The sequence below is a fragment of the Crocodylus porosus genome, unplaced genomic scaffold, assembly GCF_001723895.1.
Source record: "Crocodylus porosus isolate Cpor-Errol unplaced genomic scaffold, CroPor_comp1, whole genome shotgun sequence".
In the NCBI taxonomy this organism is placed as follows: domain Eukaryota; kingdom Metazoa; phylum Chordata; order Crocodylia; family Crocodylidae; genus Crocodylus; species Crocodylus porosus.
Genome location: NW_017728948.1, coordinates 7,138,384 through 7,158,033, shown reverse-complemented (window position 1 = coordinate 7,158,033; position 19,650 = coordinate 7,138,384). Strand labels below are relative to the sequence as shown.

Below are 19,650 nucleotides of genomic sequence, written 5' to 3'. Positions count from 1 at the left end.
AATACATCCAGTACCTCCAGAAGTTCCCTGACTAGGTCCTCACTGATCCTAGGCCTGGATGTGCCTCCTCTGGGGCCTACAGGGGTCCTGGTTGCAGGGGGGGTGACCCAGTCCCTGCTCAGAGAAATGGAGGCAAAAAATTGTTAAATAGGTTAGCTTTGTCATCTGGTAAGACAATCAGATTACCTAGCATGTCTTGCAGAGGCCCCATGTTACCCGGTACCTTCTCCCCCGCCCCATGTATTTAACAAAGGGCGTCTTGTTTTCCTTGATCTGGGTCGCTAGTCCTAGAATGCCCATCTCCGCCTTGACCTTCCTGACCTCCCCACTACAGCCCCAAGGAACGAGTTATAGTCCTCCCTGGTGATGGCCCCTCCCTTCCATTGGGTGTACATCTCTTTTTTAGCTAGGAGACATTCCCATATACTTTTGGTGAGCCATGGGGGCTTTTGCACCTTCTTGCCCCCTTTGATCTGTGTTGGGATTACCTCTCTTTGGGCTTGGAGGATCGTCTTCTTCAGGATCGACTGCTCTTCTTGGAAACCTGACTCCTCTCCCTTCTGGGACCTCAGTACCTCCCCAACTATTCTTCTTACCTCATTGAAGTCCACCCTCCTGAAGTCCAGGGCTGCTGCCTTGCTGCAGGCCTTTGCCACTTTGCACTGGATGGTGAATCCCAGCAGGTGATGATCACTATCATCCAGGTGGTCGAGCATCCGCAGACCCCTCACTAGGTCATCACCCGTGGCCAGGACCAGGCCCAACAAGGCATCTCCCCTGGTGGGGCTGTGCACCTCCTGGGTTAGATAGAGGCCCTGTATCTCAGCTAGGAACCTACGTGAGTGGTCAGACCTGGCTGACTGCTGTTCCTAGCAGATATCTGGAAAGTTCAGGTCACTCATGATGACCATGTCCTTTGACCTAACTACCTCTGTGGGCTGACTTAAGAATTCCTGGTCTAGCTTTTCCCCTTGGTTGGGTGGTCTGTAGTATACCCCCACCGTTAAGTCCCTTTCCCCTTGACTTCCTTGTATTTTAACCCAGAACACTTCAGTGTGCTGCTCCTCTGACCCCGTGCTTCTTGTTGAGGATGTGTATTTCTCCTTGATGTGGAGCACCACACTCCCACCTTTCCTCGCTGTCCTATCCCTCCTATATAGCCTATAGCCCTTGATATTCACCGCCCAGTTGTGCGTTCCATCCCATTACATTTCAGTGAGCCCCACTATGTCTGGGTTAGTGTCAGGTAACAGGAAGGTAAGATCCTCCTGCTTGTTCCCCATACTACGAACATTTGTGTACGGGCATTTGAGGCCTCCTGAAGATGCGTGCACTGGCCCCCTAATCTCAGTACTACCCGGGCCCCGTTGCTTACCTGGGTATTTGTTCTGCTCATCGTAGGTCTAGGCTGGGCTGTTCTTGTGGGTGACACTTGGTTTAGTGGTTCAACCTATTAAAGGATCCCAAGGTCCAGCCTAGCCCCTGGAGCTCCAACAGTGTTGAAGGAACTAATGGGGAAGCCCTGAATACCCCTTGGGATCTCTCACCACTCCCATAGGAGAACATATAACTCAGGGGATTCCATGGCTAGATATGAGGAACTGCCCCTCCCCTGTGGGACCCTTTTTCCCTGGCACTTGTGACTTGGGGGTAGACCCAGATGAATGGTTGTCCTTAGGTTGAGATGCTCCCCATGTGTGAGAATCCACAGGGCTCCTGGATTCCCCTTTAGGCTATTGATAGCCCTGTGCACTATCATGTGCACTGAGGGCTTCCTCTTTGGCTGGTGGTTGGAGGCCCAGCCCACCTCACATATGTGCGTGGATCGTCCCCCTCCTGGATCCTCCTTGCAGCATTGCTTGCATTGCATTCTAGGGCCTTTCTGGCCCTGTACACCATCATGTGCACCAAGGTTCCAGCCCCACACTGGGATTGCACACCTGAGCTGCCCAGAGCAGCTTCCAGGGTCTGAGCTTCATGCACCACTTGTGCAATGAGCGGCTGGAGACCTGAGCTACCTTGTACCACTCCCAGGATCTCATCCCATGCACCGCACTGCACTGAGCACTGAGTGCTGGACCCAAAGCCAACCGCCACTCCTCACCACTGCAGGAAATCTTCAGGAGCTCTTTAGCGGCAACTGCATTCACCCTGCTGGGCAGCTCTCCCAGCCCGTCTAAGCTCCATTGTCTTCATTGTCCCCTTTCACATGTGCCATGTGCTGGGCATGCTGCTCTTTTTATTCCCTTTGGAGGCTCCACCTGGAGTGCTGTTGGACCTGGAAGGTGCAGGCTTCGATTTTCACCACCGCCACCCCACCTCCCCAGGCAGGGGCAGGGCCAGCCCCTCCTAGCAACATGCTCCACCAATCACAAGAAAGCTCCTCAGAGCCCAGAAGTGCTGGGCTGTATTGGTAAGTCTGTCACATATGGTTGATATAATAAAAGATATCATGTCTACCATGAGTTCTAAGGACACAGTTACGCATTCAGGGCCTAAGGAGGGCCATTTCTGCTGTAAACTGTAAGTTCATCATTTGGAAATGACAAAGGAAGAGAAAAACTTAGGGAATATTTATCAAACTGTGACTATGAACTGACAGGTTGATGTAGTCATGAAAAGGCGAATGAGACCCTAGGCTACAACAAGTGATGTACTCAGTAGGGAAAGGGAAGAACTGATGCCAGTGTTTGAGGCACTGGCGAGGCCTTGGTTGTTTCCCAGTGTACAATTCTGCTTACCTTTGCTCTATAAAGATGAATTCAAAATGGAACAGGAGTAAAAAAAGCTTACTATGATGATTGGGACCTGGAAAGCTTATCTTACAAGAGAATAAAATAGCTTGCCTTGTTCAAACTAACAAACCAAAGGCTGAGAGGTACAGTTCCCATCTTTACTGTAAGAGGAAAAAAATACTAGGGAGAATAAAGAACTAGTTAAGATAAAGGACAAAAATGGTACAAGAGAAGAATACTTCTAATTATCAGGGACATGAGTTTCTGGAACAGCCTTTCAATCAGAGTCGCGGGGACAAAAAAACCTAACCACTAATAATATTGAGCCAGATCCATTAAAAGATTATGTTGCAAGTGCCTATGATAGCAGAGGACTTGATTTGATACTCAGGTCTAGGCGGTCCTTCCAGTCCTATGCTTCCTTGAAAGTCTAACGTTAAACATGATCTGAGAATGACCTCATCACAAGAAAAAGAGCAATTACAGTGATAGTGCATATGCATTAAATAGATTCCCTATTCATGAGCTCAAACCATTAGAAATATTACAAAAGGTTAAGTCTCAAAAAACAAAAAAATCTTCTTAAGTGGAAAAGTAGAAAAATCTGCCCAGGAAAGTTTTGGACTCTCCTCCACTAGAAGTTTTCAAGAAGAGGCTGGTTAGTGCTTAAGTATTTCTCTGGGATGGTTTAAGAATAAAGCATTTTGATCTTGAGCAGGGGACTGGATGAGATGGTTTAAGAATAAAGCATTTTGATCTTGAGCAGGGGGCTTGATGGGATGATCCTATATGACTCTATAAACCAACGAATACAGGAAAACACCTCTTTTCAAATGCAGCCATGCAACGGGTGTAGCTGGCTCCATATAACTTCATCTTCCTGGAAAGTTATAAATAGGGAGGTAGGGGATAAAATCCCTATATTAAACTCCTTCTTTGTGCTCCATTATCATCTGTACAGCACTCACATTTTGGCCCTATTTACATGTGCAGGTAACGGTATGATGGATGTAATGGACAACCACACCTCCTGCCATGCCACACATTCAGGATGCTGGAAAAAGTGGTGGGGAGATAGATTAATGACTAGCCAAGCTATCAGGGAGCCTGGCTTGGTTCAATTGGTTTTACAGGACAACAGTAGATAAACAAAACAGAACAGTGGTTTTAAGAATGAGAAATGCCCAGAACAGGGACTATCAACACAGGAAAATAGTGAATCTAAAAACAGAGCAATGGAAGGATATCGGGTGATACTTTATCACAGTAATTTAACTTCAGAGAAACTGATGCACTAGTACCCTTGGCCACTTGGAAAAATCATAACCAATAGGAAATATAATTCAACATCCTGCTTGCCATCGGACAACTTTGAGGTATATAGTCTGCTCTTTCACTTGAGCCTAATTTGCACAGAATGAACTTTTCCAACCAGGAGATCTTACAATACCTTCAGCTCTCCTGTGAAATATGAATTTTCATTTCCACATAGGGGAATTTTTACAATAGTTACATTCTCCTATGCCTGAAGAAGGGCAAGTGTGCCCAAAAGCTTGCAAATAAAGACTTTTTTTACAAATATCTTGTAACCCAGGTGCACCCAAATATGTGCTCCCCTCTTCCAAGTAGAAGGGGAGGTGGCTAGACAGGAGTGCAGTGAGAAGGATCTCCAACACGCAGCGAGGCTGCTCCAACACACTGTCATTACAGTACATCAGGAACAGGCTAGATTAATCGAGTTTGGTGGACCGTGATAATTACCGCATTCCAGCAGACCCCAGCCTCTCATGTACCAGTGTCCCCACACTTAAAAAAGGTGGTGGGGGTGCTTTGACTAATGAGCTTTAGTTAAAGCAATACTGTCGCCATTTTAAATACAGGGATGTTGATACACAAGATGCTCCAGCTGCTTTAATTAAATTAGCTCTTGAAGTTACTCTTATTAAAATGCACCCTCCAACCCCTGTACCCGGAGCACATATATAAATTCCCATGGAGACTGCTGTGATGCTACTCCCCTGCTGTGGAGAGTCTCAATCCAGAGGCCCTGGAATGGTCAAGCCACTCACAGAGGAGCTAAACAACAAACACACAGAGGAACAGTTATCTCCCAGACATGCAGGCACACTCACAGGCAAAAGTACCAAACACAAAGACTCATACACGTGCCTCTCACTCACACATAAAAACTCAGATGTGAACTGAGACAATTCTGGGAGGGGACTGTGCCTGTGAAGGCTAAGCTGAAAAAGGCATTGTATACTTCACCCTTTTCTGCATTCTCTATGACTAGGTGGCCTCCCTTCAGGTGGTCATCAAGTCCAACCCCTTGCTCCAAGCAGGACCATCCCCAAGTATATCATTCCACCCAAGGCTTTGTCTACCCACGTCTTAAAAAACACCAAGGGTGGAAAGTCCACGACCTCTGAGTAACCTGTTCTCGTGTTTTATACCCTCATAGTGAGAATGATTTTTTCTAATAACTAATCTAAACTTCCCTTGCTGCAACTTGAGATTGTTTCTCCTTGTTCTGTCATCTGCCACCACTGAGAACAGTTCAGCTCCATACTCTTTTCAAACTCCCTTGAGGAGGTTGAAGGCTGGTATTAAATCTCCCCTCAATCTTCTCTTCCCTAGACTAAATAACTCCAGTTCCCTCAGCCTCTCCTCATAAGTCATGTCTCCCAGCCCTATAACCATTTTTGTTGCCCTCTGCTAGTGTCTCTCCAATTTGTCCACATCCTTTTTGTAGTAGGGGCCCAAAACTGGACACAGTACTCCAGATGTGGCCTCACCATATGGAATAGAGAGGAAGACTCACTTCCTTCAATCTACTAGTAACACTTACAGCTGATGCAGCCCAGTATGTCATTAGCCTTCTTCACAACAAAGGCACACTGTTGGCTCATATTCAGCTTCTTATTCACTGTAACCCCCCCAGGTCCTTTTCTACAGAGCTGCTGCCCAGCCAGTCAGCCCCAGCCTGTACCAGTGCATGGGATTGTTCTGTCCTAAGTGCAGGACTTTGCACTTGTCCTTGTTGAACCTCATGAGATTCCTTTTGATCTAATCCTCCAATTTGTCTAGGTCACTCTGAATCCTAGCCCTACCCTGCAGCATATCTACTACTTCCCCCAGCTTGGTGTCATCTGCAAACTTGCTGAAGCCAGACTCCATCCTATATTCCATGTTGTTAATGAAAATATTGAATAAAACCAGCTCCCAGACCAGCCCCTGGGGCACTCTACTTGATAACGACTGCCAGCTAGACATCAAGCCATTGATACTACCCTCTGAGGCTAACAATCCCACAAGGTTTCTATCCACCTTATAGTCCATTCATCCAACCAACCTGTACTTCCTAAGCTTGTCTATGAGAATGTTGTAGGAGACCGCATCAAAAGCCTTGCTAAAGTCAAGTTATATCACATTTACTGGTTTTCCCACATTCAGAGAGCCAGTCATCTCATCATAGAAGGCAACCAGGGTGGTCAGGCAGGACTAGTTCTTGGTGAATCCATGCTGACTGTTCCTACTCACCTTCTTCTCCTCTAAGTGCTTAGAAATGGATTCCTTGAAGATCTTTTTCATGATTTTTCTAGGGACTAAAGTGAGGCTGACTGGTCTGTCGTTTCCTAGATCTTCCTTCTTCCTTTTCCTAAATATGGGCACTATATTTGCCCTTTTCCAAGCATCCAGAACCTCTCTTTATAGCCGTGGGTTTTCACACATGATGGCCAGTGGCTCTGCAATCATGGATTTCACACATTTTATACATTTTAGGATCAGAAGGGACCTATTAGATCATTGAGTCCAACTCCCTGCCCAGGGAAGGAAAGAGTACTGGGGTCAGATGACCCCAGTCAGGTGTTTGTCCAATATCTTCTTAAATACATTCAAGGAAGGGGCAGCACCACCTCCCTTGGAAGCATATTCCATATTTTGGCAACCCTCACTGTAAAGACTTTTTTTCCTGATGTCTAACCTAAATTTGCTCTCCTTCAGTTTGTTGCCATTGTTTCTAATTACCCCTATGGATGCCCTGGTAAACATCGTATCCCCTATTTCCTGCTGTCCCCCATCGCCCCCCCAATGAATTTGTAGACAGCCACAAGATCACTTCTTAGCCTTCTATTGCAGAGGTTGAAGAGATTCAGGTCCCTCAATCAGTCATCACAGGGGTTTCCCCGTAGGCCTTTAACGAGATGGGTGGTGTTCTTCTGAACCCTTTCCAGGTTATCTACATCCCTTCTGAAGTGTGGGCCCCAAAACTGGATGCAATACTTCAGCTGTGGCCTGACCAGTGCTGCAAAGAGGGGAAGAAGTATCACTTCCCCAGACCTGTTTGTGATGCACCTACTATGCAAGAAAGAGTGCAGTTAGCTTTACTTGTTACTGCATCACATTGGTGACTCATGTTCATTTTGGAGTCAACTATGACTCCGAGATCACTTACCGCAGTTATTATACTTAGAGTGGTACCTCCCAGGCTGTAGGCCTGTTGATGCTTCTTCCTCCCTAGGTGTAACACATGGCACTTGTCTTTGTTAAACTGCATCCCATTCTGTTCTACCCACTTCCCCAGCCTGTCCAAATGCACCTGGATTCGCTCCCTGCCCTCTAGTTCATTTACCTCCCCCCATAGTTTGGTGTCATCTGCAAATTTGGACAGAGTGCTTTCTATTCCTTCATCCAAGTCACTAATGAAGGTACTGAACGGTACCGGTCCTAGGACTGAGCCTTGTGGGGACTCCGCTGCCCACATTTGTCCAGGTAGAAATTGACCCATCTACCACCACTCTGTGGGTGAGTTGAGCCAATTTTCCACCCACTGGACTGTATAACAATCTACATTGCAACAGTTTAGTTTATTTATAAGAATTGGGTGTGACACTGTATCAAAGGCCTTTTTAAAATCTAAGTAAATAACATCAACCTCTATTCCTTTATCCAAGCATTTTGTAACCCAGTCGTAAAAAGAAACCAGGTTAGTCAGGCAGGTTCTGCCTTCTATGAACCCATGCTGGTTGCCCTTAGCATTATATTACCCACTGATCCCCCACAAATGTGATCCTTAACAATATTTTCAAACGTTTTGCCAAAGATAGAGGTGAGGCTAACTGGCCTGTAGTACCGTGATTCCTCCTTCCTCCCCTTCTTCAAAATAGGGACCACATTGGCCCTTCTCCAATCCTCTGGGACCTGTCCTGAGTGCCAAAAGTGCTCAAACAGTCATGCCAGCAGTTCTGCTATGACTCCAGCTAATTCCCTAAGTACCCTAGGATGAAGATCATCAGGGCTTGTTAACTTAAATACATCCACCTCCAAGTACCCCTTTACTAGGTCAGCACTAACAGTTGGTGGGTTGGTATCTATCTATCGCATGCTTAGCTAAAGTCCCTTTGGGATGCACAATTGTATTCATGTCCAGGAACACAGATGCAAAGAAATCATTTAGGAGCTCTGCTTTGGTCATCCTATCTGATACTAGTTGCCCTAGTCCATCTTGAAGGGGCCCTAAAATGCAGGCATTGCTGGGATTTGAACCCAGGATCTCCTGTTTACAAGACAGGTGCTTTAACCATCTAAGCCACAATGCCTGCTTGTGAGAAGGCTGGCCAGTGGCTCTGCAATCACATCAGTCAACTTCCCCAAGTGCATCCTGTATGGCTTAGATATGTCCACTTTTTCTAAATAGGCCCTAACCTGTTCTTTTGCCATTGTTGGCCGCTCACCTCCTCCCCAAACTGTGCTGCCGGGTGCAGTAGTCTGGGAGCTGACCTTGGCTGTGAAAACTGAGGTGAAAAAGACATTGAGCACTCCAGCCTTTTCTGCATGTTCTATCACTAGGTTGTCTCTCCCATTTAGTAAAGGACTCACACTGTTCTATATCCTCCTCCTGTTCCTGACATACTTGTAGAAACCCTTCTTGTTACTTCATATTTCTTGCCAGCTGCAACTCCAGCTGTGCTTTGGCCTTCCTGATTTCGTCCCTTCATGCCCAAGCAATGCTCTTATACTCCTCCCTAGTAGTTTGTCCAAGTTTCCACTTCTTATTAGCTTCTTTTTGTGTTTTAGTCACTGAGGTATTCCCTGGTCATCTGCCATACTTGCTACTCTTCCTGAACATCTGGATGGTTTGTTCCAGGACCCTCAATAAGGATTCTTTAAAGTACAACCAACTCTCCTTGACTCCTCTCCCCCTGAGACTGGCCTCCCAGCTCCCAGAGATCCTGCCCCTCAGTTTCCTGAATGAATCAAAGTCTGCTCTTCTGAAGTCCAGGGTCTGAACTCCAGTGCTCTCCTTTTTTTTCCCCACAGGATCCTGAACTCAATCATCTCATGGTCACTGCTGCCCAAGTTATCAACCACTACTACACTCTCCACCAATTCTTCCCTGTCTGTGAGCAGCAGGTCAAGAAAAGCATATGTTTTCATATGACCTAATGAAGATGAATAGCAGTTGTTCATTTATAATTTGTGTCGCTTATCTGGAGTTTAACTAACAGGGCTCACCAGCCCGTAAATGATTTCCTTTGTTCATCTATAGCCTGTTTGGATTACATACAGCACAATTTAATAGGATTCACTAGTATTATCTGAATAAGATAATTTTGTGCCCCCCTTCCACCAGAAGATACACATTTAAAGGTACAAACTCTGCTAAAACTCTCTAAAGAGAGGCATGAAAAAGTGATTATAATGTGGTTAACTATTTCTTATGGGATGTGCTTTTTTTTCATTGTCATTATTTTTGCTTCTTCTTACACACAAAAAATATATAGTTAGCAACTGTCTTTTAAATCAAAGTATTCCCCCAGGCATAATATACAAGTCAAACATTGGCAATTATAGGCATGAATTAGCCTCCAGAGAAATGACAATTAAAATGTGGTTCCTACCATTTCCTGTGTGTCTAGATTATGAATTTCTAGTAATTTCCGAGAGAAAATTATTTGCCACTCAGCAATCTGAAACATTATTTACTGTTGGTAGAAAGCAAAGGACTTAATCAAAGGGCATTCGAGCTTAGCACTTCTTCAGTTGTATGTTTTCAGAGTGTTTGGTGTATTTTGGTGCCATTTCTCTTGTCGTATTTGCCATGGCTTTGAGGCATAGATAAGAATACCCCCCTCACCTTTTCCTCTTTGATCTAGTGTCTTCAGGTTGCTGCCTTTTATCCTTTTCCTAATATGAAAAATAACTATTTCTCTTCATGCCATCTTCTCCTTTTGCTACATATGAGAGTTTAGCATTTATTTGCATATGTCCTGCTTCTGTTGTTGAGTGAATGACCTTTAACAACACTGCATCAAGTTCTAAGACTACTAGGTTTTTAATCCTTAGAGATATCACCCACATGCCTGGTGCAACATGTGGAGAATTGTACCTCTAAATAAGGTACTTCAAGCTATTTTGTCAATAAACTAGATCACCTGCCTGAGGACATAAATGAACAGTGAGACCTGAGGAAGGATATAGTGGTATCCAAAAGCTCATGCATCTCACTTCCAACTATAGTGTTGGTCCAATAAAAGCTATCATCCACAAAAGTCCTTGCCTCATATTTTGCCTGAACCAGACTACAACACTACCTGATAGATGCACGTAAGTTAATTAATCTCTGGTAAGTGTCATGCAATTATGACCATGCATCAGTCTCTATGTATCATCCATGACAAACCTAGGTGCATTGCAGGTAAGCAGTAGCATATAAAATCTTATTATTATGAGTGATTTCAAATGATCATTTGGATAATGCCATCAAACCTGACTGGTTATTTTTTTTCATAGCATTTTATGAAGTGAGCTCAGGCTTACAAAAGCTTATGTATCTCTGATTTAATTAGGCTATAAGGTGAATCTACCCTGCTGTATGCCTGACTTCAGACTCACATGGCTAATTACCTCTCCCTGCTCATGGGCAATATTGGCCAATGTGGCATCAGAATGCATGGCAGCAATGGTCAACTGTACCCAAACACAAGTTGATCATTACAAACATCACCTGGATGCCCCCCATCCAATTTTTAAACATTGGCATTTAATTGATTAGATCATTGTCAAGCAGAAAAACAGTAATGTACTCAGAATCACGGAGTGAATGAGAAAAGCCTGGTGCCAGATGAGCACCTCATCTGTGCAAAGCTCAGTATCTACATGAAACCATCTACAGGAAAAAAATGACTTCTAAAGAAGCTGGAAACTCAACAGACTTAGGACTGACACTATAAAACAAGAGCTATGTAAAGCAAAGAAAAGGCAATTAAATATCACTAATACACCCTCTGGTGACATTGAATCTGACTGGAAGTGCTTCAAGGATGCTGCCTACACAGCTGCTTTGAACACTTTGGGTTCAATAGTCCGGAAACATCAAGACTGGTACAATGAGAAATGCTGCAGATATCAAGAGATTGCTTGATGGGAAACAACTCCTATATTTATCTTGGATGACTGATAAAACAGCAACATCAAAACAAAACAAAAAAAAAACCAACCCTGCCTTTGCATCAGTCTAAATTCAGAACTGAGTGTGATATATGGAGGAGTAAGAAAGCAAATTAGTTACAGTCACACTCTGGAATGATATCGTGGAGCTCTGCGGTGCTCACGCTCTAAGGACCTCATTCAAATAGTTCCACCCCAGTTAGGAATACAGGTGGAAAGACCAAATTCTTGAAATGTGAGCAGACCATTTTAAAATTCAATTTAACAAAAGAACACAGTGTCAGTGATGAAGCTATTGGTCAACTCTTCAGCATCACAGCAATGAAATTCTGGCCATTGAACCAGCCATTTTTTTAAAGTAAAAGTAAAAACAAACAAACAAAACAAAACACCCCAAAATGCCCCTCCCCTCCCCCCCCACAATTGTGTTATAATCAAATAGCAAAACACCTGGCTCTGATACCAGTCCAGCTGAAGTTCATGTATCCAGTGAAGTCTACTTAATCCAGCATTTTATAATGCTTTTACAATGGATACCGTATAAAGAATGAATCCCCAAGAACACACAGATGCTTCTGTTGTCCATATACCATATTTATCCAAATCCAAAATAATTTTGAATTTAAGATGACCTCCCAGTAATTTGATTTTATATATGGAAAATAATACACTTGTAATAATTTGCTTTGCATAGAACCTAATTATTGGAGGGTTGTCTTGAACTAATTTCCCCACTGCTGTGGCAGGGAAAGCAGCAGTAGAAGGCAAGGGGCCAGACCCTGCCCCTTGAACAGCCTTTACCTGCCCATTGCTGCCTGCCCCAGCCTCAGCCCCAGCCTTGGCCCAATCCATCTAGGCAAAATCTGCAGTGGCAACTTCAGGCCTGCCTGGGTTGCAACCAGAGCTGAAGGTAAGCAGTGGGTGCAGGGGCAAGCTGGGCAAGTATAAAGGGGGGCAGGCATAGGATTTCAAGCAGCAGGGGTTTGGCGCCTTAGCCGCTGCTGCTGCTTCCCCTGCCAGAATAATGGGGAGATGAATTTAAGACAACCCTCTAATAATTAGATTTTATGCATGGAAAATTCTCCCCACCCCCTTCAAGCTGCCCCCCCACTCTAAGCTGCACACTTTAAGGCTCCCCTGAGAAGTACCCCCCACCTGCACTGTCCCCCGTTGTTGCTTTTTGTTCTCTATGTTGATTTGGTGCAGTGGGGTGCATCTTAGATTTGAATAAATTCAGTATATAAAAATAATGTTACTTATTTTTCTTGGGTGAGGGGAGGGGGGACCTGGCTTCTGGCCTCTGAGGCTACTTACACATTTTGCATTACATAAGTATTGGATTAAATTAATTGGGACAAGTACCTAGGGTACCTTCTCTCCCTGAAAGAGGTCCCACTTCCCAGGAACACAGAGCCAGATACCATCTTGCCTGCTCTTTTCCATGAATCTTGACCTTTTGGTTGCCTAGTGACCCAGCCCATAGTTGAGTAGTTAAGATACTTTCCTGAGAAGTAGAAGATAGGGGTTTGACCCTTTTTTCTGGTTGAGTGGTCCTGGGCAAATGCTCTTACTGCAAAGCTCCTGGTCAGGAAACAGTGCCTTTTCCCCAACAAATTAGGCCTAAGTAGATCATCATCCTTCCTGTGAATTACCCTGTTTATTGGCCAGTTTGTCACACTATGCATAGGATTAGATTGTAAATTATTTGGGCTAGAGAGCTTCCATCCCTACCTTTGGGTGCTATAAAATAATTTTAAAATAGCATTGATAATAACCACAATTGTAGGGTGCTGTGAGGCTGAATTAATTACTTTTATGTTTATAAATTACTGTAGGCTGCTCAGATGAAAAGTGGCACACAAACGGCCTTCAAAGTATTCTTGCATCTCTGAGAGAGAGTTCCACTTTTGGATAGCTGCACTTTCAAAAATTATGCTATCATCCTGGGACAGCTGTCACTAGGTTTTAAGAAAGCGCTAAATGAGATTATAATTTTCAGTTACCAAAGACTGCACATAGTGAATATCTATAGAATCTATTTTTGTTGTAAGCATCATATTGAAGAGTCAAATGTGTTCAGCGTTAATAAAACATAAATTGCATATAAAAATTAAGCTTGTGATAGTAGATGATTTGTCTGGATACCATATGAACACGCTGTTTTCTGAGCTATCTTTTGAACAATCAGAAGATATCATTCACGATGTGTTACTAATATTATTGCTGACCTCAGTGGACTTGTTTTGAGAGGACCGTACTTTGCAATCATTACTCTTATACTGGGTGCTTCTACATGAGGTGTTTACTATGGAGCTGCCTAATTAGCTCCACAGTAAAGTCTCAACATCTACACATGTCGCTCTATTAGGCTGTAGGAAACTAATTAACTCTGCAGCAGGGTAGTACTTGTAAATGCAAGTATTTACAAGTACTGCCCTGCTGCAGAGTTTCTAACTCTGCAACTCTGCATGTGTAGATGCGATATGATTGGCTGGAGCATGAGGGTGCTTCAGTGCAGGGGCTGCCTGCTGGCTAGCCCTGCACTGAAGCATCCTTGTGGCCCCGCCAGCCCCTCCACAGCATGTTAAGCTGGGTCGGAGCAGACCCAACCTAACGGGCTGACCTCTGGGTTGGCGGGCTGATCCCTGGGTGCCCCTGCTAGCCAGGGCTGCTCCCACCTGGCTCAACATGCTCCTGTCCCAGATGCATGTGAAGATGTGGTGACTGGGAGCAGTAAACTCTAGTGTGATATGCTTCAGAGTTTATTTATTTGCATTCATTTCATGTGTAAATGCATCCACTGAGTACTATCTTACTCTGGAACCAGTCCCACTAAATTTCAAAGGTCATGGAAGCAAACATATAGAGTCAGAAAAATACAATTATATGAAAGTCCATCTTTTATCAGTGAATATAATTTCTTGAAGTTGATTCCTAACACTATATGCTCCTAAGTCTGTACAACTCAGATATTGGTGTTGAGCTGACTTCCCCCAAAAGACTGTTTCCCCTGCAGCATGGTATCTTATTTCATCAGTGTCAAACAGACATAAAAATCAGTTTGGCTCACATTTTAAATCATGTTAAATCCAGTCAGCTAAAACCCACTTTTTAGGGTAGCGTAAAACTTTGGCAATAATTTGGCAATGCTAGTATGAGTACGAGGACCTTGATCTTATACTATCTATAATGTAAAAAGAAAGACACCACTTTAGGACATTGTAGCCTAATGTACAAATGGCTGTTCACATTGTTCTATGAAACAGTGACTGAAACCATTCGGTGCAAATGTGTATTGTTAATCATTGGGCCATTAACCTTAACAATGTCAATGCATTCCCACTATCAGATTCAACTAAATGACTGCCTGAGGTAATAGTTAGGAGAACATTTCACAGAGATGAACATATTAATGCTTTATTTGGTTCTAAATGCAGTGTGAAGGATTTAGGTAGAAGCTAATATACGCTAAGAAAGGGGAAAAAAGGCAAAGAACAATCACAAAGAGAAAGTAAAAACTTGCCGGAAGGAAGCACACTGCTCTTTTTCAGTTACTCAAGTGTATACTGCTTACCCTACTCTTTGCTACCGCCCTTGTGAAAAAGGGATTATTCCACTTAAAGAGGGAATTAGTAGAATCATACAAAAAATGGGTTGGAAAGGACGTCAGGTGATTACATCTGATCCAACCCCATTCTCAGAGCAGGATCATTCTGGTCTCAACCATTGCAGACAAATGTTTGTCTGACCTGCACTTAAAACTTTCACACAGAGATTTCACTTCTCACAGAGTAGGAGTAGTTCAATCCGGGATTGAACCATTCTCACAGTATACATGTTTTTTTCCTTATAACCAACCTATGTTTCCCTTTTTGCCAAATAAGACTGCTATTCCTTTACCCATCTGCTGCAGCCACAGGGAATATGTGTGTGTTGTAAGGCCACTCCTGAAGCCAGGAACTCCTGTGAGTTCACTGGTCTTATTTTCCCTTCTGTAGAAAAGTACGTCCCCTAATTGCCTGGGGCGCATCATTTTTTTCTTTTTTTTGAAGCCTAAGACCTGCATATTGTATACACCGTCTCTTTTCAATGCATGATCTCTTCTTGGTACAATTTCTGGTGTCAGCTTCTGCTGTCTTCCTTGGAGGAATATTCCATAAAATAATACAGTTCACTGCCAAGAATATATTTCTCATATACATCTTAAAAGAGTCTGACCATGCTGACATGTAATACCACCAGGAGTCCTATTTGCTATTGAAAGAAGTTACATTGAATATTGTTTTGCTTTGCAATGACTGAGGAGGATATGGCACCAACTTATAACTATCTGAAGGACATAGCAATAAGTAGAAATAAGAACCTTCTATCAACCCTACAAAGAATAATTCACGGAAGTCTAGGATTGGAAGGGACCTCCTACAATCATCAGGTCTAGCACCCCTGCTCTGAGCAGGAAAGACTGCTGGGGTCACATAACCCTAGCAAATTGCACATCCAGAGAGGGACTTGAACCCTCAATCGCCTGATCCAAGCTCACATACCTTAGCCATTAGGCCATGCAGTCACCTGCAAAATAGCAACCCCCACCAGATGGGACTCAAACCCACAGTCCCTGGCTTTGGAGGCCAGTGCCTTATATGTTAGGCCAGGGGCAGGCAATTATTTGGGGCAGAGGGCCACTTACTGTGTTTTGGCAAGCCATTGAGAGCCACATGGTAGGCCACTAGAGGCAGATAAATATTAATTTTCTAAATATTTTAGGGGCCCTGCAGGCCAGATAGAATGGCCTGGTAGGCTGCACCTGGCCCCCGGGCCGCATTTTGCCCACCCCTGTGTTAGGCCAATAGGGATTACTGGGATTACCTGTTACCGCTCTCTGCTTCACTTCTCATCCACTCTGATATAAAAATATCTGTTTTTAAGAAAGTTTCATATCAGCTCTGTAAGATGTAGAACTTTTGTCATTGCTAGGGTCTTGTGAAGGAGTCATCAGTGGTTAACTATGTCATAGATGGTCATTAGGTTGACAAACACAGCTCTGGTTATTTAGCCTCTTTCAAAACCATCCTCAATATGCTGAGACCAAGTGGTGAAAGTTTTAAGGATCAGGTCATTCATTTTCCCATTTTTAATTCCATCCCATTACTCGTAATTACACTCCTTAGAAGACCTAGACAATTTTTCTGAGTCTTCTCAGTGCTAACAACCTTTGTAGCTTATCATGTCATGCTAGTCATCATTTGGCAACATCATACATAAAATTGCAAAGGGCTTCAAAGATAAAACGTGTCAATTAACAATACCCACAGATGGGGGGCAGGGGGCCTTGTGTATTGCTAAAAAAAAGTTAATAAAATATTGCCTCTATGTCTGATACTTCCCTCCCATGTACCAATATAAAGGAGGAGTGATAGTGTGGAAGGAAATGCAGCTATACCAATATAAACCTAAGAAAAGAACCAAACCCAATTATTTTTCGTTCGGCAGCCATGCTATGTTGTATTCACTTGGAAGGGAACTACTCGATCTTGAATCAGTTTTAAGGAGTTTTAAAATCCTCCTCTCTTAGGATGAAGGTTTCTTCATCTTTTTCTTTTCCTCCTCCTCCTTTTTCTTATCGGTTTCAATGAGACACTTAAAATCTTACTCAATATTTTTGAAATCTCACTTATTCGAACTGTCACCATATGACAGGGCTAGGCTATATGGATTTTTTTTTTTTGAAGCTGAAATGCTTCAAATCTATTCTGGCAAGGGAGAAATGAGTGTCAGGTGAAGTTATTTCTTGAAATCTATAAGTAATTTTCTTAGACACTGTCCAAAGTGGCAGGCAGAGAAAAGTTACTTCTGTAAGCCAAGAAACAAGCTGAAACTCCAGCCCCTTGTTGGTGGGGTGACATTCTTAGATGCCGTGAACTGACACAGCAGTTTCCAGTCATTGTATGTTTAATTTATCTGAAAAGAAGCAGGCAGCAGTCATAAGAATTCAATGATACGAGGCCTGTTTCTAAGGGATTCCAAGTTGCTGCAACTGAAGCTTTTTCTGGGCCTTGCACTATTTAAGCCTTACCCATATAGACTCTCTCAAGGCCCCTTAGATATAACCCATACCCTCTTACACATCTGAATTGGCTCCAGGATGCTAAGAAAAAGGATCAGGATTCAAGGTGGCATGAGTTAATTGTTGAGGGGCTGGAAGAGAGGGCTCAAGCAGGAGAAGCCGCTGGCAGAGTATCCAAGGGTGTTAAAATGGGAGATAGCCTGCATGTAACCTGGAAAAAAAATGGAGCAATATATTATTTGGAGAGTTAATCATAAAAGGAGGAATGAAGCCTAAGTATTCAATGCCAGGGTAAGGCCTGAACTACCTAAGCTAAAAAAGTTAGCTGTTATATAGCCAGCGACTAGAAAAGGACGCATTGCTCTTAGTCTCCATCAGAACAGCCCCCATCAGTTACAGCGCTATAGCCCCTCTTTCTGATCAAGGTCTTGAGAAGATGTGCAGCACAGGAGGACCCCTGAGCCTTCAGCTCTAAATCATAGGCCTCTGCACTTATATGTTTCTGCCATACTTAGCTGGTTTCAGTAGGAGACTGTTACCCTCTACATGAACTATTCACTTGTGCTACACAAGTTCTGCGCTCTGAAAAGAGAGTCTATTGTCTCTCCCAAAGCTTGTTTGGGGCAATTTGTCCTCTTACCACTCCTCATGGAAGGCACTGTGCAAGACCTGCAATCCCCACTCTAACTGGAGCTCCAAAATCATGAGACTATGCAAGCTAATTCTTTATTGACCATACAGGGCCCATTTTCTTCTCTGTCCCTGTGCCATAACATACACAAAGCGACTGTAAAACCTACTTGCATTCTGGAAGGCATCAAACTGGGTAAATGTAGTATTAGTGCCAGGATCAACTGTGCTGTGATGAGAAGCAGCTTGGTTTGTAGTGTTTTCTTTTTCCTCTGTGCTGTTATTTATTCCTCAGTGGGAGCAGGTTGGGCTGCTGCAGTACACCTAAATGTGCAGCAGCCTTGCTGATCCTTACAGGCATATTGTTAGGGCTGGATTCTTGCCGTCGTTTCAGCAATAGTGGAGCCTGTCCTGCCAGTAAATGTGAATCACGTACTACAATCTGAAAAGTAGAATAAGAGACTTAGGCCAGGGGTGCTCAACCCCAAGACGATAGGCCAAACATGGCCTGTGGAGCCATGGCATCTAGCCTGCAGACCTCCCCATGGGTCATGAAATTGGACTGTGAAGAAGCAGTGGCAATTAACACTGCTGCCCTTCCCCAGCTGCCAAATCCCAAACCCATGCAGTAGGTTCAGGACCAGGTCCCTTTTCCCCCATGTGGCCAGATTGGGGCTGGGCCATGCCCTCTTCCTGGCACAGCCATATTGGGGCCAGGGCCTGCTCCTTCCTCTGCACAAAGCTGGATGGGGGGGCGAGGTGGTTGCCCTTGCCCCCTACATGTAGCTGGATTGGGTCCCACTGCAACCACTGAGTCAGGCCTACTGGCAGGATCCAGCCTGCAGACAGGCCAGGCATTGACTGGCCCTTGGGGTGACCCATTATATAAGAGTGGGGGGGGGTCCTCCAAATCTGATTTCTACTGGGCAGGGCTCAAAAGAAATAAAGTGGTGGTTTGATTCTCTTCTCACTGAGGATGCAGTGGTAAAGTCCTATGGATTTCAGAACTCGTGATGTCTGCTCATGTAAGTTCAGCTATTGGTTAGGCTTAGAAACCAAGGTCAAGACAGTTGGTTTCTAGTCTAAGCTCCAGAAGCATATAGCTCCTTGAGTAGGTCATTTGGATACCTGCATGACACTGGATGATGAGTGACTTAATTCAGGAAAGGGAGAATGAAAGGGAAGAGAAAGTCATTTGAGTATAGATCCCAGAGCACTTTTTGTGAGAAAAAATTCCTTTCTTTTTTTCAAAAACATTTTGCTGAGTACTAAGTACTGCCTGCTCCAGCAATTGCTGCATTTCAGTAAAGTTGCACAGATAGAGCACATGAATTAAAATGCTTCAGAATATAAAGAACCAAATGATCACGAACTATTATTTTTACAGGGTTAGATGCTGACCTTTTGGCTTTAAAGCAGCATATCCTAGCTGAGCCATGGAGAATAGGTCCACTGCACTACTGTAAATCTGAGTGGAAAAGCATTGTGAAGGAGCAGACACGGGGCACTGTGCCCCCTTGTTAGAGAAACTTGGATAAGTTTGGGACACCTAAGGTAGTGGGATGCTACCGTGTCCATGCACAGTCCTCCAAGATGTTGATGAGCATCGTGTTCAGAAACACCAGAGCTGGCTAACACGTTACATTTGGGAAGAGCTGTGTTAGCTGGTTACCATTATCCATCTGGGAGAAAGAAAAATGTCTATCTACCTATATACATATTGCATTCACAATTGTGATTTCTTAGTAAATGAAGTCTTCATGGTATGGT

General features: G+C 43.9%; 1 non-coding gene across 1 annotated transcript; it reads right to left on the bottom strand.

The window, feature by feature from the left end:
* Positions 1-8,261: 8,261 nt before the first annotated feature.
* On the bottom strand, positions 8,262-8,335 carry TRNAT-UGU. Its single transcript has one exon. It is a non-coding gene; the product is annotated as a tRNA-Thr (tRNA).
* Between the last annotated feature and the right edge of the window lie 11,315 nt (positions 8,336-19,650).